The sequence below is a fragment of the Triturus cristatus genome, chromosome 4_2 (assembly GCF_964204655.1).
Source record: "Triturus cristatus chromosome 4_2, aTriCri1.1, whole genome shotgun sequence".
Classification (NCBI taxonomy): Eukaryota; Metazoa; Chordata; class Amphibia; order Caudata; family Salamandridae; genus Triturus; species Triturus cristatus.
The window spans coordinates 906,136,867-906,161,451 of NC_140586.1; positions in this window are offsets into that span (position 1 = coordinate 906,136,867).

The window sequence follows — 24,585 nt, forward strand, 5'->3', positions numbered from 1 at the left end:
CGCCTTACTTCCCCGTTAACTCCTCTGAAGTAAGGCAAGACTGGAATCTCCCAAGTGACATTAAGAAACGACTAAAGAAGTATCCGCTTAAAGAACTGTTGCCTGCTTTACAACCTGGTGGCATAGCGAAAACGTTATTGGTCTTGTGATAAGTCTGCTGAGATATATATACCTATTTTTACATAAAGAAGCGTATTTTTCTACATATCCAAGCCTGGTGTCCGTTTCTGGGGGGATTGATGTATTTACTGTGTGTGTGATTATAACTGCTTAACCAACAACGCCTGAAGAATCGCCTTGGCTGCTCACGCCACGCACCTAGAGGGTGAGCAAGGGTCATTCCAAAAGGGGTTATCCTTTGCCCTGATGTGGAGGAGAGGGTCACTGCTTGACACAAGGGCCTCCTTGCGCCAATCAGAGATCCCCGTCTCTAACAAACAGCATTGTAAGCCAGCACTAAAACTCTAATCAGTTCTAAAGTTCCAACATCAGCTGCTCTGACTGTTACACCACAATTGATTCTGTTCCAGCCTTATAGTTGCCTGCGACATCCCCAGCCCTACCTAACAGGCACAAATGCTGTTTTTTAATTAATATTTCACTAATATACAATTGGCTTCACCCCTACACTTTTAAGATGCTGCATAGCTCACATCTCCAGTCCTACTGGCTGTTCATAAATGGCGGTTTCTAATATGTAATTGCCTTATCTTGCCCAGTCTGCACCATATTTTGGGCCCATCCAAAGTACTATTCCACTTACAATTCGGCACAGGGAGATTAAATAATTTGCCCAAAAACAAGGCATGTTCAAAACCAACATTCAAAGTGAATTTTTTCTGGTTGTATTTAAATTTAGCTTTTCCGTTGTTTTCAGCTCAATCCATGTTTAGCTGGGACCACTGCATACAACAAAAGCAACAAACATTATCATTTTCAACACCAAAAAATCTGACTGCCACAAATGCGAGACCAATTGCATTGCAAATGCTTGTTAATACATATAATTCACTCCTAGGGTAGGCTCTGGACAGCCCAGAGGGCCGGTTGCAATGTATTTAAAAAGCTGGACATGGGCTTTTAAATCTTTCATTTCCTAGTAGTGAAAAACTCTTAAATGTGTTATTCACAACGGCAAGGCATATATCTCCCATAGGATAACATTGGGATTACCTTATTACATTTTAATAGTGTAATTTCGAATTAGAAAGACATGACTGTATCATGTTTGGTGTCTCTGGAATCTTAATTTAAAATCCAAATGTTGAAACAGGTACGTTATGGTTGGCTGAGGCGAGGCCCTAGGAAAAACCACAACAGTAGAGGGGTTCAAGGGAATATTTATAGACCTGCGAGGAACAATTCCCCAACAATACTCATAATACAAAAAATAACCTCGGGACTGAACAAGAAAGACATATGTAGACTAAAGAAGGAGTCCTATATTAAGGACGTAATCTCATCACCCACTGTGGTGGCATGCTTCATCATCTGGGATTCTCCTCTTGACGGGGACCCCTAGCCCCGTCAAGGGCTACAACCCCCTCACTGTGAGGGAGGAGCTCAGGGATGTTTTAATCCTAGTAGGGATTTGCTAAATCCCGATGATAACTTTCTATTGGAGTGATGGGCGCAGCTCAAAAACAGCAGTAGTGTTAACGTGAAGGGAATTAAAACTAGCTATCAGGAGTGATAAATCCTTTATTATTTCGCTACCGGTGCCAGGATTAAAAACAGAGCATATAGCAGTTAAAAAAAATAACTGCATATGGTAGATGCACTCCTTCTTTAGTCTGCATATGTCTCTCTACAGTCATACTCTTTCTTGTTCAGACCCAAGGTTATTTTGTATATTATGAGGCGAGGCCCTAGCCAGGCAGAAACTAACACTCACATCAGGAGCAGGTGATTATACTCACTGTCTAACCTGCGCTCGCCCTTGGGTAGCTTGGCATTGAGCAGTGAGGCTTATCGCAGAGGCAATGTGTAAAGTATTGGCACAGCACTCACAATAAATAGACTGAGTGCCACAAAAGAGAGTTCACATGTGGTGTATGCAAATAACATTTTTATTCAACACACACAATAATCAGCAGCACAACATGAATATCATGTATTTTGGGGCATAAATCACACTTTGAAATATTAAAAGCAGTACTAGTCCCCCCTACCTGAATCCTTATGTGGTGCAACACATTGACAGCCCCATGCCCACACCAGCAATTCCTATAATTATAATTATGATAAAGGCCGTGAGGGTAACACCAATGTCAACTGTAATGCTCTGGTAAGACATTAATGTGTAAGGTAGCATCGCCGGCCAGTGTTGTGAATCACGGGTGGTCCGCAGACTGTCACTCCCATACACACACACTCACTCTGCACCGATACGCAGTGCAACGGATATCAGGCAGGTCCGTATGGAACGCGGTCACACATGTACTCACTCAGCACTGTAATGCGGTGCAACTGATACCCAGCAGGTCAATTGATATCACACTGCAGACACCGTGGCCAGAGCCTCCCACCACCGTCCAACTCACCTGACTATCCTACGCCCACAGATGGATGATAACCAGCCCTCCCCCAGATACTAAGCCGCATATGGCTGAAGTCACACTTAGTTATGGTCCCAGGGAAACGGGTGGGTATAGGTAGCAGGATTAATTAGGAGGCAGTTGTTAAATGGGGGCTTGTCAGCCACTCAGGAAGTTCACCCACAGGATGTGGAGGGAAGCTTGCTGCGGGTAATAGTCGGTTGCGAAAAAGGGATCCTCAAGGGTCTTCCAGCACAGTTCTGTTAAGTACAGGGGTGTCACGCAGTCTCTTGACCCGCTTCAGACCTCTCTCAGATGTTTTCCTTCAACCCAGTCAGTCACTCTCACTACCCAAATCTAAGCCAGGCAATCCTACCTGGCAACATGTTGTCGCCAGGAGCCAGGTGAAGAGAGGGCAGGTAGTTTGTTGCAATGAGGGACAAAAAGGGAACAATCGATGAATGGAGAATGAGGCAGGGGAGCCTCTAAGCAGAAGGAGGCACCCCAACAGGTACACAACGACAGAGTCGCACCCAGGTCATCGGGCACAACATCTGGTGCGTGTTGAAATGGGTCACACCAGACAATTACCGTCACACACAATGAAGAGTTGCAAATTTTGTACCTTCCTGGAAATGAGGCACAACGTCCGGTGCACATTGATATGGGTAGCACAACACAATTCCATTCACATACAACGAAATGTTGCAAATTCCATGTGACCCTGGAAATGAGGCACAACGTCTGGTGCACGTTGATACGGGCCGAACCTGGAAATTCGGGTCACACACACAGGTGCAAATTCAGCAATGCCTCACGAGGTAGAAGAAGGCACCACTATGGGTATGCCCCCCTCTAAGGCCTTCAACCTGTGAATCGGACACCGCATGCAATGAGCATGCAGTTGCGTGTCGCACGAGAGAGATGGGGCATGATTGGCAAAGCAAGCCATGCTGGATCCCAATTCAGTCACCACCAACAAGATGCTTATGTGTGCTGAGGACCCCATGATTCAGTGCCCACATGCCTTAGATGTGGCCAAGATTTCTGAGGCTTCACACAAGGCAATCTGGTCTCCAGGCACAATTCTTAGTTCCATGCTCATACTGCACTACCAGTTTGGATCCAGCAGACGATTTGGGCACTTAAGAGGACACCGCTATCCAGGTTTCACAAGTAGACAGTCTGGTTCTATATTTGATATCCCTGAGACCTCTGAAAGAACAGGGGGCAAGACAACAAGCCCTTGGAGTGTACACTTCAGGGTGCCAAAGGACAGCAGTTAAGCAGCCCTGGCCACCCACAATGTAGTAAAGGCACGGCATGGTGAGCAAAAAAACAATGGATTTAGGCCCAGATCTTTGTACTGGGGTGAAGGTATGACATTGTTCTGCATTCTGTCCATCAACTGTTGTTTTTGTAAAGGCGCACGGTCCCTTTCAATAGCAGTAATCCTCCGTGAGAGTCCTCTAGCAGTATGCACCACGCAGTTCCAGGTTCTCCAGTCCCACCTCCCCACAAATGTATCTCTGCCCTGCTGAAGTATGGCACCAGTAGTTATACTCAAGTGTGCCTTTGAAGTGGGGGTGGTTCAGAGGTCTCCCTTTGAACCACAGATGTCTTCCCTACATTTCAGTCCTGTCTGCCATGAGCCAGCGGAATGCAGATCTTAATCTTTAGTGGGGCCATGTTCTGGCTCCCAGAGGCCAAGAGTCAAACCTGTTCCCTCCAATCTATCCCTCCAGGCCCTCAAAAGGCAGAGGTCTGTCTTTCTAATTGCATATCCAATGTTTTATAGCTGTCGCCGAGGAATGCCCAAATGTGCTCCCCCAGCCTCCCTTGTGGACTGGAGTCAAGCTAAAAGGCACACCAAGAGTTTTAGAGCAGAACAATGTCCACTTTCTAGGAGAGGCATTTCTAAGCTAGTAATGACAAAACCACCTTTACCACAGGAAAGATTTTGTCATTTTGAATCCAATTTTAGGAAACACAATGCGGCTGCTCCACTGTAATCCACTAATGCAGCTCGAAGTAATTCCAACCATTTCACCATGTTAGGCTATGGGAAGAGCAGACTTTATAGGTTGTGAAAACACACATGGGTATTCCTCGGTACCTGGGAAGAGAACACATAGGTGTAGCTGCCCGGCCTTTCCCTTACCACTCTCTACACCCCTTAAGACATAACCACGGGATGCTCTAGTAGTAATGAAAGGTCCTCTCAGGCGACCCTGAGCAGAAGCACAATTTCGCGCACACAAACCTGCAATGGCATTGTGGACTCGTGTCTAGAAACACCATAGGCTCCAGTGCCCACACTGGCCTGCAAAGGCAGTCTGGACCCAGGTTCAAGCACATCATAGATGTAAGTGCGCAGACCAGCCTGCAGAGACAGGCTGGACACATGTTTTGTAAAAATCGGGTAAGCACCACTTTCTAACGTGTGTAGGAAGGGCCTGCGGACTTTCATGCTGCATTTACAGTGGGAACGTGAACCATGCCCTAAGACCACTAAAAGAGAATCAGCAAAACCCAAGAAGAAAAATCAAAAGGTTTAGGGAAACACAACCTGAAGGGTATCAGGTCTAACACCTAAAATGATGGTGATGTTGGATTTTAAATTACAACTCTGAAAATGCCACTTTTAGAAAGTTTACATTTTCTTGCCTTATCTAGTTGGTACCTGTTGCCTGTCTCTGGTTACATGACTAGGTGTAGTTGGCTGTTGGGCTTTGTGCATTCCTCCTACACAGTCACTCACAATGGGAGCTTAGGTGTGACTGAGTGGGCTATTGTGATAAGATGGGAGGGAGGACTTGGACCCAGAATAGGCTGTGTCCTGTCCCTACACAAAGAACTGCCAAACCCCTGTAGTTAGTCTGGAACCAGGGTTGCCAGGGCAGGACATCTTTGCACTTCAAAGGCTTGATTTGAAGTCTCCCCCACTTCAGAGGCATTACTGGGTATAAGTACTAGACCTCAGGCACCACCACTTCAGTACACTTCTGGACCTGTGGATACTCTGTGAAGAAGAAGGACTGCTGTGCTGCTGAAGGGCTGCCACTTTGCTGGACTGCTGTGCTGATCTGCTGCCTGCTGCCCCCTGCCCTCCTTGCCTGGGTGAGAAGGACGGGACCTGCATCACTTGAACCCACAATCCAGAGTGACTCCAAGAGCTAGTTGGCTGGTCTCCTGATGTGAGGCTTCGGGGACATAAGAGGCTTCCATCCACCTAGCATCTGCAGCTAGACTCTGCCAGCTGTAAGTCTAACCTGCCATGTTGTGCCACCCGAGCCCTGGACCCTTGGAAGTGGGCCTAAGATGCTTACCAGCAGAACCTATGCATCTTCTCTGCTGAGTAGTGCATCCTCGAGCCGAACTGATGCATCTCCTTGGCTGAGCGGCACATCCTCGAGCAGAAGTGACGCATCGCTGCTGCTGCATGGATTTGGGTCCAGTGCAGAAGGTCCAAATTGCCCTCGCAGTCTTCAGCACCGAACTGTCACCACCGGTGTGGTGAATCTCTCTTCCAGGTCCTCGCATCTCTCATGAACGGGAGCTCAACAACAATACAGGCCTCCACATCGCAGTCTCGCAACTCTTCGGAGTCAATGCATCACCAGCTGCACGCCGCATCCTTGATGCGTGGACTTTGCATCTCAAGCCCTGTTGATGGTATCCTCGACAAGGACTCAAAAGGACTTTGCACCGCAGCCTCACAGCATCTCCGAACCGATGCATCACCTCAACTGCATAACGCTTCATTGGATCCACACAATGCTCAGCAACCAGAATTTAAGATACATTTTTCAGCGGGCTGAACCTGGTCCCTGTAGCCAGACTGCACTTCATTGTGGTTGGCCCGAAGTTGTGACTTTCTCGTGGTCCGGAGCAACCAGATATCTCTTTTTGGCGCTTTGCGCTTTTTGGTGCTATTTCACCTTAAAACATTAAAATTCAATATGTCCAGTTTCCATGATTGGACTTTTGTTGTTTTGGTCTTGTTTATTTATCAAAATATACTCTATTTGTACTGCTTTTTAGGTCTCGCCTTGCTATCGCGTAAGCGATCGCAATGCGAGACTATTGTAAAAGGGCTTTTCAAAGTGCTCCCAAAAGCGGATTGCATGGCTAGCACACGCGCAATCACGCGCATCGTGCCGCCATGCACTCCGCTTTTGGGAGCACTTCAAAGGGTCTGCTCCCCCGCCTGGAATGCGCTCCCCCGCCCCCGCCAAGCGCGCGCGCCACGCTCCGCCGGGCTTGTCTTGTTTTTCTTGTTTTTTTTTCAATTCCAGGACTGAATTGTACTGTATAATGTAACACGAGTACGTACACCACCGGCAGGTAGCTCATGAAATATTCAACTTTGAAATATTCAACTTTGAAATATTCAACTTTGGAAAAAACACTGATTCTTTAAACAAATTCCACAGACACGTCGGATCGGGTCATAGGGTGCCGCCCCACAGACATCACCAAACCCAAATAAACAAACGTTTACTGTTTCGCTTTATAGTGGATGCGACACACTCCCAAACGAGAAGTGAAAGCGAAGAAATAGACAAACCCCAAAGGCAAATCCATACCCTTTAAAGATACTACAGTATAGAATACGGAACAATACAATAATGTAATACAGAATAAACAAATATTCATTATAAAAATGCGATGACTTCTGTTACTGCTTCGACCTTCGGAAATCATCCCGTTTGTTACACGGCTTCAAGCACCGCCGAACAATTAGACACCATCTAAATCTTTCTTACAGACGCAACTGAAAGAAAACCCGGGAGCTCGAGAGGGCAGGCTCGAGAGGGCAGCCTCGTGACCGCACCCGCTAGCTGCGTCACCAGGTCACCATTGTTCGACAAGTCCCGCTGACTGAGCCATTCCTTTCACACCCTCAATGCCGCTAGGATGCATAGGAGCTTTACGTATCGTCTCCTACCTTGGTACATCACAATCTGCCGCCAGCCCAGTATTTTAGGAATATTTCAAAATCCATTCTTCTGCTATATAACAAAAGAATAAGCGTATCTTCGACACCAGCAGCCCCTTCCCCACATCCTTCAGAAATGGATTAAAAATGGCTCTCTCGATCCCAGCCCTTTCAAGTTCACAATCTAACAGTTGCTTTCACTTTCATTTATGCAATTTCTTTAGAAACGTGACGCCGTTTGCCCCCTGCTGCCAAAACAAAACTTGCTCGAGGACTATGATTGCCGACGGTACGGTCAGAGGTGCCCACTTTGAAAATAGGGGAACCAGCTTCGAATCTCTGCTTTGGCTCACCTTCCTGTAACTCTGGACAAATCACCTAATCTACCCCATAACTAAAACAAGCATTGGCATAGCCAATAGGTCTCGCCTTTGGGACCTTAGAAGTGTTTAGCCATGCAACAGTAATGTTGGTGCAGCAGGGATATTGGGCTGCATAACTTAATACTTATAAGGTCCCAAAAGCGAGACCTATTGGCTATGCCAATGCTTGTTCTGTTTGAAGTGATGCACAAATACTTTACACATTGCCTCAAAGGTTAGACTGACTGCTGTGCATCAAACTTCCAGAGGGTGAGCACAGGTTAATTTTAGAGTTGGCTGCCTCTTTCCCTGACTAGGATTTTGGTTGCTGCTTGTCCAGTGCTCACCCCCCAGTCAACCAGTAACCCAACTGCTAACAGTATAAAAGCCGGCAGTGCAAGCTTCCCTCATGCTGTCAGAAGAGGTACAGCATAAAAGGCAGCAGTGCAAGCTTCCCTCATTCACACAGAAGAGGTACAGCATAAAAGGCAGCAGTTCATGCTTTCCTCATGCACTCAGATGAGGCACAGCATAAAAAGCAGCAGTACAAGCATCCCTCATGCGCACAGAAGAGGTACAGACTAAAAGGCAGTAGTACAAGCTGCCCTCATTAACACAAAAGAGGTACAGTATAAAGGCAGCGGTGTAAACTTCTCTCGTGCACTCAGAAGAGGTACAGCATAAAAGGCACAAGTGTAAGCTTCCCTCAAGCACTCAGAAGAGGTACAGTATAAAAGGCAGCAGTACAAGCTTCCCTCATTCACAGAGAAGAGGTACAGTATAAAAGGCACAAGAGTAAGCTTCCCTCGAGCACTCAGAAGAGGCACAGTATAAAAGGCAGCAGTACAAGCTTCCCTCATTCACACAGAAGAGGTACAGCATAAAAGGTAGCAGTACAAGTTTCCCTCATGCGCACAGAAGAGGTACAGCACAAAAGCCGTGCCAGCAAGCTTCCCTCGTACACTCAGAAGAGGCACAGTATGAAAGGCAACAGTACAAGCTTCCTTATGAAGTCAGAAGAGGTACAGTATAAAAAGGCACAAATGTAAGCTTCCCTCAAGTACTCAGAAGAGGTACAGTATACAAGGCACAAGTGTAAGCTTCCCTCAAGCACCTGGAAGAGGTACAGTATAAAAGGCAGCAGTACAAGCTTCCTTCATTCACAGAGAAGAGGTACAGTATAAAAGGCAGCAATACAAGCTTCCCTCAAGCATTCAGAAGAGGTACAGCATAAAAGGCAGCAGTACAAGCTTCCCTCATTCACACAGAAGAGGTAGGCATAAAAGGTAGCAGTACAAGTTTCCCTCATGCCTACAGAAGAGGTACAGCACAAAAGCCGGCACAGCAAGCTTCCCTCATGCAATCAGAGGAAGCACAGTATGAAAGGCAGGAGTACAAGCTTCCCTTTTGAACTCAGAAGAGGTACAGTATAAAAGACACAAGTGTAAGCTTCCCTCAAGCACTCAGAAGAGGTACAGTATAAAAGGCACAAGTGTAAGCTTCCCTCAAGCACTCAGAAGAGGTACAGTGTAAAAGGCAGCAGTACAAGCTTCCCTCATTCAAACAGAAGAGGTACAGCATAAAAGGCAGCAGTACAAGCCTCCCTCATGCGCACAGAAGAGGTAGAGCACAAAAGCCGGCACAGCAAGCTTCCCTCGTGCACTCAGAAGAGGCACAGTACGAAAGGCAGCAGTACAAGCTTCCCTTATGAACTCAGAAGAGGTACAGTATTAAAAGGCACAAATGTAAGCTTCCCTCAAGCACCCAGAAGAGGTACAGTATAAAAGGCACAAGTGTAAGCTTCCCTCAAGCATCTGGAAGAGGTACAGTATAAAAGGCACAAATGTAAGCTTCCCTCAAGCACTCAGACGAGGTACAGTATAAAATTCACAAGTGTAAGCTTCCCTCAAGCACCCAGAAGAGGTACAGTATAAAAGACAGCAGTACAAGCTTCCCTCGTTCACACAGAAGAGGTAGAGTATAAAAGGCACAAGTGTAAGCTTCCCTCAAACACTCAGAAGAGGCACAGTATTAAAGGCAGCAGTACAAGCTTCCCTCGTCCACACAGAAGAGAAACAGTATAAAAGGCACAAGTGTAAGCTTCCCTCAAGCACTCAGAAGAGGTACAGTATAAAAGACAGCAGTACAAGCTTCCTTCATTCACACAGAAGAGATACAGTATAAAAGACAGCAGTGCAAGCATCTCCCTCCCTCTCTCTCACACACACATACTCAACACAAGTGCTTTATTTGTAAAATAATAGGTGCCGGTGCTCAAAGCACTGCTCAGGACACCCACAGCTGGCACTAAAATGTCAGAGTGGGAATAGCAAGGGTGCACAGTTCCGAATCCACTTCAGACCTCTTTAATTCACTGCCAGTCACTCCCTACCACCTTATCTCACTCTTAAAGGTTTCTGCGTTCTCCCTTGGTGGATTTTCTGTGTTTCTTTTCCTCCGTCTTTTCGTTTTGTTTGTTTTACCCTCTGTTGGCCTCAGGACATGTCTAATGTTGCGAAATAAGTATTGGTTCCCAAAATTAACTGCTGGTGCCCCCCACCAGTTCACATTAAGCACTGCTCAACACACACCTAATAAAGCAAAGATAGCGGCAGTACAAGTTACTCTCATACACAGAGAAGAGGCGAAGCATAAAAGGCAGCCGTGTAAGCCTTCCTTCGAAACCAAGCAGATACATTTCTGCGCCACAGGTTTCGCCACACGTGACTTGTTAGCTGGGGCCATGTTCATTTCACTTCAGAGGTGGCGCGTTGCCTGGACCATCTGTAATGTGTTCCCTGTGTCCAGGAAGATGGGAAGATGAACTGATGCAGAGAAGACAAGATGCCGTTTCCTTCTAACATTTCCAGAAAGTGCACAACATTTTTCCTGGCCATTCTGCAACTCAAAGAACTCTGAAGAGCTCACAAAAGATTCTTGCTTGAGGAGTGGGGTGCAAAGATGCTCCTCCTGGTCTGTGATGGCTCCAGTTTGATTGCGAGCTGGTAGGATTGCAGACCACTGACTGGCATTAACCAGTAAACTGTGAATGGAAAGGTGCATGGCTATCACAGATAGCAATACACAGACCAAGGGGTCCAAAGAGAGAACACAACGAGAACAAGCAATTACAAATGCAAAAGACCATGTCTGACCTTCCTATAAAACTGCATTAATACTAAGGCGTCTTTGTTCTGGGTTTTCAAGAGAGGGTTGAAAGACTGGATACGTATCAGTGATTTTAGGTTCTGGGACAGAGGTTTCTCACCTAGGTCCACATCATATTTTCTGGATGACATGAGAAAATGTACATTAGTTACTATAGTTTTTAGGTTTCGCCTGGCTTTGCAGCACAAAGCGTTGCTCGCTGGGCGAGAGATATAGTAAGAGAGTAGATTTGAGAAGGGGACTTGAAGCCCCACCCCTCATTTTCATTGGCTGGTGTCACTGTTTATTTATGCTAAACGGTGACCTGCCTGTCGCAAAGCAATTTCTTATCTTTATGGGGGCCATCTGTTTTCACTCAGCCCCGTGTTTATTTTTGCATCGCGCTTTCACTTAAAGTGAAAGGGAAAGCACGATGCAAATATAAAATAGCGGCTGAGTGAAAATAGATGGCGAGCACATTTTAGGTCTCGCCTAGCATTAGCAGCGCGCATGCGCTGTCTTGCCATGCGAGGGACTTTTAGAATTAATATGGATTCCAAAGCGTGCACGCGGATGGACAGAAGATGTGCACGCGTGGCGTGGGATTACACGTGACATCTCTGCACAACGCGTGCATGGTGCGCTTTCGCTTGTTTTGTTTTGCTAATTGCTTATTATATTTGCTATCCCCTTGTCATAGGCTCTCTAGCGGTGTCATTGCCCGATACTGATCTAACAGGCATTGAAAATGCAATAGGTCTTGCCTTTAAGTCAAAGCCATTTGCTTTGCTAATTGCTATACAATACCATTAGCAAAGCAAATGGCTTTAACTTCATCAAAGGAGAGACCTATTGCATTTCTAATGCTTGTTTTTTATGCACTTCGACAGCTGTCTCAGTTATTGTTCTGTACTCTAGAAATACCACCGATATCGGGACTAACGTTTATACATTCTACCTGGGTTACAACTGTCCTCTGAGTCCTGCTTGCTGCGTGAAGCTGACCTCTGCCCTGAAAGCATCAGCCGAGGCTCCCGGCTCCCCCTGGCCTTGGCACACTGTCCCTGTATGCAGTGCATGTTGTCCCTCTCTGGATGGCGGCCCAGTGAACTTGCACTCATTTTGCGCCGCAAGGTTCCGCTTTTCTTGGAGTAAAGTTTTCCATTTTGACAGCGCGCGCCTGTGTAATTCCATCCGCACGCCCAGGCTTCGGTTGGCGTTCTCTTGGCAGCCGCGTGAGCAGCAGCAGCGGCAGGCCCTGGGATCCTGGCAGCCGCACGTCCACGGCCCCCGCTCTATCAGCTGCTGAGGGGGAATCTCCTGTGAGGTCCCTGCCTGCTGGCGCCACAGTGTGACTGAAGCCCAGGATGAACTTTTCCGAGACACAAGACTCATTTCATTATATTCTTCATGGGGTTTGTTGTTTAGTTAAGTTAGTGTATAACTCCAAATATACTAGCCTACCAGAAGTGAATGTGCCCTTGAATAACGTTTCTGGTGCTCATGAAAGCACACCAACACCTTCGGGTTGAGTTTGCGCTATATAAAAGTGCAACAAAAAAAAAGCCGTTAACCCTGCTGAGGCAAGAACTAAAAGAAACCTCAAGATGCAACATCTTAGCAAAAGCTAAAAAAATTACAGGAAAAATGAAATATAGTACATGTGAAAACATGTACTATATTTCATTTTTCCTGTATTGGAGCAGGGTTACAGTATTATATTACGTTGGTTATTTGTAAATTTAGCAGGATGCTAAAAGCACTGGACTGATGCACAGGGGAGACCATGAGAGAAGATAGACGGGGTGGGGTTTCCGGGACGACTGTATCTCTCTGGAAGTGTGGGGTGGGTGCCCTGCCCCAGGCGTCGGACCAGTCTGTAAACAGGACGACTAACGCCCAGAGAGCAGATAACGCACTTGGGGGCATATCAACAACAACCGGCGATAATTATCGCTCAGCGCTCTTAGCGTGAGGATAATTATCGCTGGCTAGCGTGAATTTTTATCGCTGAGATAGCGTGCTATTAGCAACGCTTATCTCAATAGCGATAAAAATCTACACGCTAACAGGCTAACGTGAGATTATCGCTGGAAACCCAGCGATAATCACACGTTACCTTGTTGATAGGGACAGGCAAACTTAGCCATGATATCCTCCTTCCATAGGATATCATGGCTATGTCTGAAAATTAGCAGACGTAAAAAAGCAGCGTTAACCGCGGTTAGCGCTGCTTTTTTTGTCTCTAACAGGGTTAGCGACATTCTTGATAATAGGAGAAATGTCGCTTAGTGACATTTCTCCTATTATTTTACTAAGGAACGCCCCCTTTGCATCTCATTAGAGATGCAAGGGGAAGCGTAGAGTAAAAGGGTGCTAACATGCAAATTTGCGTGTTAGCACCCTGTTGTTGATAGGGCGCTAGTTTTATCTCTGCTTTTTTGGCTTTTAAAGCCAAAAAAGCAGAGATAAAGCCCTTGTTGATATGCCCCCAGGTATCCAGGGAGACTCAAGCGTGGAGGCCACGCCCCTCGCGGTTATCAGTCACAATACGCCCTTCTGCCATTAGTTAGAGCAGGGAATACGTTATAACTGGCTTCCGGCAATTTATTTTTTGGCAAGAAATTAGCAGAGGAACCTGCGGTTTAAAGCAGTTGTTACAATTCAGTCTGTAGCCTTTAGGCTAACTACAAAAACTCGTTATAACAGGAACTACATGCTGTGCAATGTACGGGCTTCCTCATTGGATGATTCTATGCTGCATACTTACTCGTTTGGAGAAGTTTTACTTTGCTAGGAACAGATGTGTAACTCGGAAGAATATGCAAGAAATGTCTCTGTACATATATGGACCTTTAATTGCACTTAAATCTGAAATCTACCCCTGCAAGTCAGTGTCATTTTAAGGTTTTTGGGGGCCCTCGGCGAGACATCGCCTGCTAATTTAAAAACACCCAATGCCAACGAATTCTTATATAATATTTTTTAAACTTTTACAGGATCACACAAAAACAGTTGAAATATGTCTTGTTTGGGACCCAAATATTATTATGCTGACGCCGTATAGTGTAAGGAACAACACGAGACTGGTGTTTTGAAGAACAAGCATTTACAATGCAAGAGGTCTCGCATTCAGCGACATTGCAAATAATTATGCCTTTTAATTTTGTTTTCCTGTTTTAAACATAAATAAAAGGCATTGTCATTTACAATGCCAATCACTTAAACTTGCTTAAATGCGAGACCTATTGCATTGAAAATGCTTGTTTTGTTTGAAAATTTGTCGTTTTGGGATATTCCATAGATCTAGCATGAATCAGGCACACCTGTGCCTGTATTGGACACCCACCATAGCCAGTATACACATACATTGCATAGAGTCTCAGATGCCCCACTCTCTAACCAACATTAACGTCCCTATAGATTAATTGGACGTCCGTTCTAAAGCAACATCCTCTACCTGATCAGAAAGGCCAGGCAGGGAGGTTAAAGGGAGTGGACAGGTGGATGGAAGATAGGAGGCGAAGGGATGCACAGAGGGTATGGTATGAAGACAGGGGCAGAGAAAAAGGGAACAGAAGTGAAATAATGGAAGGATAGGAGTGAAAGAGACATGAAGGAAAAATCAGATGTAAAGAAAAGAGGGGCATATCAACAACAACCGGCGATAATTATCGCTAAGTGCACTTAGCGCTAGGATAATTATCGCCGGCTAGCGTTGATTTTTATCGCTGAGATAGCGTACTATTAGCAACGCTTATCTCAATAGCGATAAAAATCCTCACGCTAAGTGGCTAACGTGAGATTATCGCTGGAAACCCAGCGATAATCTCACGTTAATTTGTTGATAGGGACAGACAAACTTAGCCATGATACGTAAAAAAGCAGCGTTAACCGCGGTTAGCGCTGCTTTTCTTGTCTCTAACAGGGTTAGCGATATTCTTGATAATAGGAGAAATGTCGCTTAGCGACATTTCTCCTATTATTTTACTCTGGAACGCCCCCTTTGCATCTCATTAGAGATGCAAGGGGAAGCGTAGAGTAAAAGGGTGCTAACATGCAAATTTGCATGTTAGCACCCTGTTGTTGATAGGGTGCTAGTTTTATCTCTGCTTTTTTGGCTTTTAAAGCCAAAAAAGCAGAGATAAAGCCCTTGTTGATATGCCCTAGAAAGTCGTAAAAAACGAAAGGGGCATATTAACAAACCAGGCGATAAAATTATCACCGCTTTAGCGGCAGAAATTTGCTGCTAAAACGGCGATAATGGGCTTGATAATATGCTCTATGGAATTCCAATTGAAGTCCATGTTGGATGTAAAGGACATCTAACATGGGCTTCAATTGGAATTCCATAGAGCATATTATCAAGCCCATTATCTCCGTTTTAGCGGCAGATTTCTGCCGCTAAAGCGGCGATAATTTTATCGCCTGGCTTGTTAATATGCCCCAAAGTGATTTAAAGAGCGAAAATAAGAGAAGATCAAAAGAAGGAGAGAAAGAAAGAAAGGAATAAAAGAGACATTGGAGTGAATTCAAAGAAAGAGACAGCTGTTCCAGCCTCTTAATAAAGCTCCATAAAATCCCTCAGTTTCCCGGCTGATGTGAGGTCACTGCACCTAAACTAGTCATCGGTTTTACGCCTGTCTCGGTGGTACACCCTCTTCTTTCTTATGTGTTCCCTCTGTCTCTCCTGCTGAACTACTCGATGCAGTGGGAGCTTAGCAACATGCCTCTCTTCCCTCACCCCTCGTGCTCTCTGCTTACTCCACAGCACTGCCCCATCCCTCCAAAGTCCGTCCTCTCCAGTCTCCATCCTGCGACACATGCTGGCATGGCTGACTCCGCCTTTCTTCCTTTTGAAGCAATAGATAGAGGACCACAGTTGATCTATGTTGACGCCCACACTTGGCAAAATTCTTGTTTTGCAAATTGCTGATCATTCTTGACATGGAGGCATGGTGGTGGCAACAACTACCATGCTGGTCCTAGAATAAGGATGGGAATGCTGATAAAGTGGGCATCTTTGGCATTGTGACCCCCATCCTTGGCATTGTGACACCCATCCTTGGCATTGTGACACCCATCCATGGCATTAGGACTCCAATCCTTGGCATTGTTACCCCCATCCTTGGCATTGTGACCCCATACTTGGCATTGTGACCCTCATACTTGGCATTGTGACTCCCATCCTTGGCATTGGAACTCCCATTCTTGGCATTGAGACCACCATCCTTGGCATTGTGACCCCTGATCCTTGCCATTGTGACCCCATCCTCGGCATTGTGAACCCCATCCTTGGCATTGGTACTCCCATCCTTGGCATTGTGACTCCCATCCTTGGCATTGGGACCCCCATTCTTGGCATTGTGACTCCCATTCTTGACATTGTGACCCCCCCAATCCTTGGCATTGTGACACCCATCCTTGGCATTGTGACTCCCATCCTTGGCATTGGGACTCCCATCCTTGGGTTTGTGACCCCCAATCCTTGGCATTGTGACCCCCATCCTTGGCATTGCGGCTCCCATCCTTTGCATTGTTACCCCCATCCTTGGAATTGTGATTCCCATCTTTGGCATTGTGACCACCATCCTTGGCATTGTGATTTCCATCCTTGACATTGTGACTACCATTCTTGGCATTGGGACCCCCATCCTTGGCATTGGGACTCCCATCCTTGAGTTTGTGACACCCCCATCATTGGCATTGTGACCCCCATCCTTGGCATTGTGACTCCGATCTTTGCCATTGTTACCCCCATCCTTGGCATTGTGACTCCCATCCTTGGCATTGTGACCCCCATCCTCAGCATTGTGACTCCCATCCTTGGCACTGTGACCCCCATCCTTGGCATTGGGACTCTCATCCTTGGCATTGTGACTCCCATCCTTGGCATTGTGACCCTCCCCATCCTTGGCATTGTGACTCTGATCCTTGGCATTGTGACTCCCATCCTTGGCATTGTGACCCCCATCCCTGGCATTGTTGCTCCCATCCTTGGCATTGTTACCCCCCATCCTTGACAATGTGACCCCCATCCTTGACATTGTGACTCCCATCCTTGGCATTGTTACCCCCATCCTTGACATTGTGACTCCCATCCTAGGCGTTGTGACTCCCATTCCTGGCATTGAGACCTCCATCCTTGGCATTGTGACCCCTGATCCTTGGCATTGTGACCCCATCCTCGGCATTGTAAACCCCATTTTTGGCGCTGGTACTCCCATCCTTGGCATTGTGACTCCCATCTTTGGTATTGGGACCCCCATCCTTGGCATTGGGTCCCCATCCTTGGCACTGTGACTCCCCTCCTGGGCATTGGGACCCCCATCCTTGGCATTGTGACTCCCATCCTTGGCATTGTGACCCCCCATCCTTGGCATTGTGACACCCATTCTTGGCATTGTGACTCCCATCCTTGGCATGTGACCCCATCCTTGGCATTGGGACTCCCATCCTTGGGTTTGTGACCCCCCCATCCTTGGCATTGTGACCGCCATCCTTGGCATTGCGGCTCCCATCCTTGGCATTGTGACCACCATCGTTGGCATTGTGATTCCCATCCTTGGCAATGTGACTACCATTCTTGGCATTGTGACTCCCATCTTTGGCATTGGCACTCCCATCCTTGACATTGTGACTCCCATCCTAGGCATTGTGACTCCCATTCCTGGCATTGAGACCTCCATCCTTGGCATTGTGACCCCTGATCCTTGGCATTGTGACCCCATACTCGGCATTGTGAACCCCATCCTTGGCATTGGTACTCCCATCCTTGGCATTGTGACTCCCATCTTTGGCATTGGGACCCCCATCCTTGGCATTGGGTCCCCATCCTTGGCACTTTGACTCCCCTCCTGGGCATTGGGACCCCCATCCTTGGCATTGTGACTCCCATCCTTGGCATTGTGACCCCCCATCCTTGGCATTGTGACACCCATTCTTGGCATTGTGACTCCCATCCTTGGCATGTGACCCCATCCTTGGCATTGGGACTCCCATCCTTGGGTTTGTGACCCCCCCATCCTTGGCATTGTGACCGCCATCCTTGGCATTGCGGCTCCCATCCTTGGCATTGTGACCACCATCCTTGGCATTGTGATTCCCATCCTTGGCAATGTGACTACCATTCTTGGCATTGTGACTCCCATCTTTGGCATTGGCACTCCCATCATTGGCATTGGGACCCCCATTATTGGCATTGTGACTCCCATCCTTGGCATTAGAACTCCCATCCTTGGCATTGTGACCCCACATCCTTGGCATTGTGACCCCTATCCTTGGCATTGTGACCCCCATCTTGGCATTGGTACTCCCATCCTGGGGCACTGTGACCCCCATTCGTGGCATTGGGACCCCCATCCTTGGCATTGTGACCCCCATCATTGGCACTCCCATCCTTGGTATTGTGACCCCCATTCTTGGCATTGTGAACCTCACCATTGGCATTTGGACCCCTATCCTTGTTATTGGGACTCCCATCCTTGGCATTGTGATTCCCATCCTTGGCATTGTGACCCCCATCCTTGGCATTGAGTCTCCCATCCTTGGCACTGTGACCCCCCTCCTTGGCATAGTGACCCCCATCATTGGCATAGTGACCCCCATCCTTGGCATTGTGATTCCCATCCTTGGCATTCGGACTCCCATCCTTGGCATTGGGACACCCATCCTTGGCATTGTGACCCCCATCCTTGGAATTGAGAATCCCATCCTTGGCATTGTGACCTCAATCCTTGGCATTGGGACTCCCATCCTTGGCATTGTGATTTCCATGCTTGGCATTGGGACTACCATCCTTGGCACTGTGACCCCCATCCTTGGCATTGGGACTCCCATAGGCATTGTGACCCCCATCCTTGGCATTAGGACTCCTATCCTTGGCATTGTGACCCCCATCCTTGGCATTGGGACTCCTATCCTTGGCATTGTGACCCCCATCCTTGGCATTGGGACACCCATCTTTGGCATTGTTACCCCCATCCTTGGCATTGGGACTCCCATCCTTGGCATTGTGACCCCCATCCTTGGCATTGGGACTCACATCCGTGGCACGGTGACCCCCATCTTTGACATACAGCTGGCCCTGGCCTAATAGCGGTGAATCCTACCCTGTTTCATCCATCCATAGCATGAGATCGAGCCACAGTACATTTATGGTAAAATGTATCAATGTGTGCCCTTGGTACATGTTAGCACTTGATGAAAGTCCTCATTTGATGATTTCCCACCAAATATGTATTTGCAAAAGATGAAAAGCTTTTATTTTAGTCCGAAAATAATGTTTTTCCTAGAAGTGATAAGCATTTGTCTGGGAGATTTTGGTTCAGTTTTGCAAAAATGAAAGTGTATATATGATGGCAAACTGTGTTTTTATGAATTGATAAACTGATTTTTGGGCCAAATGTACAAAACTTTGAAGGAGTCCGCAAACTACCTAATTAATGGAATTGCTTCATTTGCATCCGCAAAATAAAAAAATGTGGTAATGTACAAAAGACAATTTGGAAGTGCAATTTGGCTTTGCGAATTGGTTTTTGGAAGGTGCATGTTTAAGGCATTGCTTCCAATCACTGATTCTCACTGGTATATAATAATGTTGTGATCTAATTCCAGATGCAAAACATAAATATTTATATTTTACCGACACCTCAAAGGAGGTGGTGGGCCCCATTTGCAAATGGGAAGGGTTTTCCAAGGGACCCCTGCCTCTTTCAGAATGTAAACAAAATGGTCTTATGGACCACTGCCTGCTCTTAAAAAAACCTAAACTTAAAAAGTTTCATTTTCTTTTTTTAAACACATCCTGTTTTCCTTTAAGAAAAATGGGCTGCATTTAAAAAAAGGTTTGCTGCCTTGAAAAGCAGTCACAGACATGGTGGTCTGCTGCCCCCTGCAAGCCACCATCTCTCTGATGGCTGTCTTTCTTGTGGGTTACAAACTGGGACCTACCTCATTAACAATCCTAAAGTAGGTTGAATAGTGACAAACTTAGAATCGCTAATTAAAATTTCTAAGCTTTCTTATATTAGGAATTACAGTTTCCTAATTGCGAACCAGTAAGATTTGCAATTTAGAAATCACAATTCTTAATTTTTTTACATCTGTCTCAAAAGAATATGTGACGTTACAACACATGCAATTACAACGCATGCTTTTACAACGCAGTTTTTACATCACAACTACCATTACATTGCATGATTTTACAACGCATTCCATTACAACGCATTTTTTAAAACTACCATTACAACACATTCCATTACAACGTATACCATTACAACGCATACCATTACAACATATAATACTTTTAGGGCAAACAGTAGGGTAAGTGTGGGACAGTGTAGGGGTAAAAATTACTAGTCCCACTCCAGTGAGTGCAACAGTAGGGTAAATGTTGGATAGTGTAGGGGTAAAAATACTATTCATACTCCAGTGAGTGCAACAGTAGGGAAAGTGTTGGATAGTTTAGGGGTAAAAATACTATTCATACTCCAGTGAGTGCAACAGTAGGGAAAGTGTTGGATAGTTCAGGGGTAAAAATTACTATTCCCATGTACCCCAAAACCCATTCCCAACCTAACACTAAAAAAATCTCAATTACTTACCTTATAATGCGTTGTAATGGCATGCTTTGTAATGGTTTGCATTGTAATGGCATGCGTTGTAGTGACATGCGTTGTAATGGCATGCATTGTAATGGCATGAGATGTAAAGGCAGTTGTGTTGTAAAGGTACGTCATTGTAATGACTGCGTTGTAATGGATATTTCCTGTATCGAAAGGATTGTATTTCTGAAGGTGCGGGTGTAACCTGTCTGCTACCTGAACCTGTCAGGACCCTGTAACATGAGCAACTGCACTGATGTAGGGGCCTATAAAATCTGTCTGACATCCCTGGGCTGCCTAGGATTGTGAGTTTTTTTCTTCTTTTGTTTTCACGCCGCCACTTCCAAGAAGAAGAGAGGTGATCAAGCGAGGTGTCATGGCTCAGAGGACTAATGCAGAAATCCGTGTTTAATGTAGTAGTCACAGATTTGAAATCTAGAAGGCTGACTCAGCCTTTTATCCTTCTGAGGTCAGTAAAATTAGTACATTTGAGTTGATTCATGATAAACATATTTTATTTATCACCAAGATACCACTCGGGGAGAATGTGTGCTTTTTAAATACATTCTCTATGGCTGAGAATTATGGGGCATATCAACAAGCAGGCGATAAAAAATTAGCGGCGATCATTTTATCGCCTAATTAGCAAGGTCACGCTAACGCATGAAACCTTGCTTTAGCGTCAGAATTCTTAACGCCCAGCTTTGCATCTCTAATGAGATGCAAAGTGGGTGTTCCTGACCTGACATGACAGGAGAAATGTCGCTAAGCGACATTTCCCCTATCATCAAGCCCCATGCTATGAAGCATAGCGTCAGGAAAAGTAGCGATAACCCCTGTTATCGCTACTTTCCTTACGCCTGCTTCAGGACTGACTGAGCCATGATATCCTATGGAAGGTGGATATCATGGCTAAGTTTGTGAGTCCCTATCAACTAGCTAACGTAAGATTATCGCTGGGTTTCCAGCGATAATCTCACGTTAGCCAGTTAGCGCTAGGATTTTTATCGCTGATGAGATAAGCGTTGCTAATAGCACGCTATCTCAGCGATAAAAATCGGCGCTAGCCGGCTATAATTATCCGAGCGCTAAGTGCGCTCAGCGATAATTATCGCCGGTTGTTGTTGATATGCCCCTTATTTGGAAGGGGCAGAATGGAAATATAAGTAAGATGTGGCATTTCTTTAATTGTTCAGCAAGTGCAAGATGTTGCCACCATATTACCAAAGGTATCTACGAGCAGGTGAACCCGTAACCCTGCTCGAAGCTGGCACGCTCTGAAAGTACTCGAATATTTCATTGGTACTTTTTGACAGGCATTTAAGCAAATTCATGTGTCAAGTCTGCATTTAGATGCACTTTTTGCTTTTTTTTTAATATGTCTTTCCTCCAATCTTCCTAGAGACTGTGGTGGACTTTGGCAGTGCCAACAGAGGCAGTGGGGGTGGGGAGGGGGTCTTTCCAGAACAACCCTGGCAATTGTTTGTTTTTCTAAAAATGAACCATGGCTGCAAGCTGTGGTAACAAGCAGGCCTTCGGCGCTTCCAGGGGAGACGGAGGGCACTGCCTTATAAAGGCAGAGGGAGCGCGCACAGCAGCCCCCCCCCCCCTCTCTCAAGGGGGGCGCACTCCCTTGTTGTGCCTGTCTTGGAGAACATGGCCAATTTTCCGAATCACTGGCTTTCCTAAGTAGTTGATGTTGTCGCTGAGCGGTAATTTTTCATCGACCCTAACTTGTTCCCACTGATGTGTTTACTTGAATTGTGACAGTCTGCGAGGTTGGAACCAGTAACAGCTGGGTTCACCGCAGAACCTATTATGACATGCCCAGGATCACACAGATGGTCAGTGGGATTTCTATCAATCAGCACAGTTCGCAGCTTTCCCATCGTCGCAGACCTATTGCTTTAAAGTCAAAATAGAAAGATCTATACAGGTTCACTGAAAGATTAATTCATCATTTAGTAAAGTACTAGGAACTCTCTACCTTTACATCTCAGGCAATCACCTTCACTGCCTCAATTCAGGAAAGACCTCAAGACGTGGCTCTTGGACTGAACTGAAGACCCCCCCCCCCTCAACACCCCTCCTCCCAGCGGCTTGAGACCATAACGGGTGATTAGCTATGCTCTATAAGAAACCTGATTGATTAACACCCTGGAGGATCATGGGCATTTGGGAATTTGAAAGCGATGCTGTGAGTGTGCCGAACAGTGTATTTTTGGGGGTGAAATTTCAAGAAAATCACCAGAACGTGTGGGAAAATATGCGAGTTGCAGAAAATGTGGTTTGCTGTTAGTTTCAGTGAATTTTTCAGGTGAAGGTTGGGCATGGTTTGGCCGGCTGCAAAATGGCCGCACTCTGAGTGGGCTCTGCCGGTCAAGCGCAACATCCTACATAATCCTGCAGGCATTCTAACTATCGCCGTCCTAAACTCACATCGCTGCCACTCACCTGCTCAGGCGGCGTGTTTTGAGACCTTTCTTGCCTCCTTGGGCTGCTGTTGGACCGGGATCTGTTGGTGTGCACGGCCCGGGCCTGGGCCCTGTGGCACGCGCAGAATTCTTGGCCCTCCTGGGGCCACCTGCATACCCCTGGCCGGGACCGGATCGCTGTCTGGAGCAGCACCTTCACCTCGCAGACGCCGGAGCCAGTAGGTTCGCTGTTGCGGGGGCGTTTGCGGCATAGTACCCCCAGGGGCACCCCGCTGTCCCCCCTCCCCCATCATGGGTTACCCAAATAACACACACAAGACAGTTGGTGTTGGGTAACAAAATGCTGCAGGTTTATTACATAATTCCAGAATATGTAATGGGTGGGTTATCTTACGGGCGATCCAAGGGCAGGCAACCAACTGGGTCGCCTGCCCGCCTGATGAGCCGGGCAGCGCGGGAGCGATGCCCGCCGTTGCTGCCCTCCAGGTGATTCTTTCTATGATCACGTGCCGTTGGTAATTCTACTCACGCCCCCCCTATCGGGGCGGAGCGTCGCATAGCAAGCCCCCGGTTGTTCAGGCCCACAACCGCCCGCAGGACTAGCGGGGCGCCGACACGGCTTCTGGGACCTCCCATGAGGCTCCTCGTTTTGGCTCAGGCACCACCTCTGGTGCCGCGCAGAGGTACCCTTTGTACCGGCCTGCTTCCAGATCGCCCTGTAACTCCGCCTGCAATGAAAAAGGAAAACATTACAACGCTCAGCAAAACCCCCCCACCCAACGCCTACGCCGGGTAAGCGGTAGGGAGGGAAAAGGCGAGGTGGGCGACAAAGAGGTCGCCAGGAAGGGTGGGGGAAGGCTAAATAGCCTCCCCCTCACACCAGGGACAGGAAGTGACACGCATTGCGCGTCACTTCCGGCCAAGCCCGAGGAGGGGGGCTCCGGTCTGCGTCCCCGCCCCCCCCCCGGTGGGAGGGGGGACCGGTGCCCCGGGGCCACTAAGGCGCCGAACGCCTATTGGCCCCCTGCGGGGGCCGCGGTCAGCGGCATAGTACCCCCAGGGGCACCCCGCTGTCCCCCCTCCCCCATCATGGGTTACCCAAATGACACACACAAGACAGTTGGTGTTGGGTAACAAAATGCTGCAGGTTTATTACATAATTCCAGAATATGTAATGGGTGGGTTATCTTATGGGCGATCCAAGGGCAGGCAACCAACTGGGTCGCCTGCCCGCCTGATGAGCCGGGCAGCGCAGGAGCGATGCCCGCCGTTGCTGCCCTCCAGGTGATTCTTTCTATGATCACGTGCCGTTGGTAATTCTACTCACACCCCCCCTATCGGGGCGGAGCGTCGCATAGCAAGCCCCCGGTTGTTCAGGCCCACAACCGCCCGCAGGACTAGCGGGGCGCCGACACGGCTTCCGGGACCTCCCATGAGGCTCCTCGGTTTGGCTCAGGCACCACCTCTGGTGCCACGCAGAGGTACCCTTTGTACCGGCCTGCTTCCAGATCGCCCTGTAACTCCGCCACAGCCCTGGAGGCGGCTCACCATCGCAGC